Below are 2,132 nucleotides of genomic sequence, written 5' to 3'. Positions count from 1 at the left end.
ATGGTTGGAAAGATGGGTCACCTTGTAATGGGTTTTTAAGTTTTTTTTCAAAAAAAAAATATGTGTATAAACCAGCCGGTTTAGTAAAATACCGGCCGATTCATCGGTTTTGACCGGTTTTTGACCGATTTTGATATTTGACCGGTTCAACACCTGTACCGTACTGGTTAGGGGTCCGGTTCACCGGTTTTCTGGTTGAACCAACCAGTACGAAATGGTTTTTATAAACATTGGTTTATTTTGTTTTCCACACGTATCCTTGCACTGGAGACAATCGTATCTGACTGAGAACATCTATAGGTATGTGGGGCTACTCATAGCGCGTGTTTTTTCCATGTATAAGACTCAAATATGAGATCTTGCTTAAGATAAATTAAACATATATCACTTGAACCAACAGTCATGACCTTGCTTAATGATGTGAGAAGATTGCAAGCCTTCCTTTGGTAGTTTGGTTCATGAGAATAAGTTAAGAAGAAAGAAAGATGTGAGAAAAAGAGTGGAATTATGAGTTATTTGGTAGAAGAGAAAAAGAAGAGAGAGCATGATTTTATCTCCTCCCCTATGAAATATACCATTATACCCTTATTTACATTAATAATATTTTTCATTCTAAATTAAAATTAAATTTAGCTAAAGTTTTTAAGAAATATAATGTTAATATTAAATATAAAATTTTATATAAATGATTAGATATATAAATCTAATTAAAGTGTCTAAACATAATATTGAGTTACAATTGAAATGTTTAATTAAATAAAATGATTAATATTTAAGCGTGAACTTTAACAATGATAATAACACACAAATAATAATATTTATAGGTTCATGTGTGACTCACAACTTTATAAAAATGTGTTTAGTTTTAAAATGTGTAAATAAATTAGTATTAATTTAAATTTTTGAAAGCAAATATTAATTATACTTTTAAAATAGTCAAAAAATATTAAACAAAAGTGTCACATAAAAGGGTTGTATGACTATTAAATGATTATAATTCCACAATAATGTATTTTGCACATGTATATGATTAAGGGTGGAAACAGGCCAGATCAGGCCAAACTTTGCCTTAAACAGGCTCAGCCTATATAGCACATAGGAGTCTGGGCCTGGCCTATTAGCCTGTTTAAAAAAATTTCAAAGCCTAGGCCTGGTCTGTTTAAAAGCCTGGCCTGGCCTGTTAGCCTGTTTAAAGGCCTACTATATGCTTATGAAATAGGTTACCATGTCTACATTTTAATGGGCTTATAGACTTATTTTTAGTTAAGCCCATCTAATTCTAATAATTAAATTATATTTTTATATACATTTTTATATTAATATTACACATATAAAAATATTGTTTATATTAAAATAGTATAATTTCAACATTCTTATATAATATAGCTAAATAGGCCGGCCTGTTAGGCTTTATAAGCCTTTTAGGTGGCCTAAAGTCTGGTCTGTTAAGTTAAATAGGCTTTTTAGAAAGTCTGAGCCTGACCTGTTCGTGAAAAAAGTCTGGCCTGGCCTAGCCTATTATAGGTCAGGTAATAGGCCCCTGATAGGCAGTTTGACCTGTTTCCACCATTATATATGATAGTATAAAATTGGTGAGATAATTTATCATTTACAAATTTTTACTCTTTCAACTTACTTTCTTTTCATCTACTAAAAGAACAAAATTTGCCATAAAATCCACCACTTTTTCTCTCTCTACCCTCTTTCACTCCACAAGAAAAAATTACCTCAACCAAAGGAGGCCTAAATGTAGATTATGAATGTATTTGGAGTCTTAGTTTTTGAGCAAAGGAAAAGTTTTGGTGCATTCTCATCTAATAAAACATCTTTAATGTCCTCATTCATAACTTGAAATAGATTTAATATTTTGGTATATCCATATGTATGAATAGAACAAGTGGATAATATTATATAAGAAAAATGTATATATTATTATGAATATATCATTCTCTATTTATGTTTAGTTATTATTTACTTTTAAAAAAATACAAATCAGATAAATAATATATAAATCTTTAGATTAAGAATAATTTAAGAAAAAATGCATTTAAAATAACCAATTTAGTATTTTGATGAAAAATGAAAGAAATTAAAAGGTAGAAATTAAAAGGTAGAAATTAAAATGAGTCGCA

The sequence above is a fragment of the Lupinus angustifolius genome, chromosome LG05 (genome assembly GCF_001865875.1).
Source record: "Lupinus angustifolius cultivar Tanjil chromosome LG05, LupAngTanjil_v1.0, whole genome shotgun sequence".
Lineage (NCBI taxonomy): Eukaryota > Viridiplantae > Streptophyta > Magnoliopsida > Fabales > Fabaceae > Lupinus > Lupinus angustifolius.
This window is presented reverse-complemented; position numbering follows the sequence as displayed.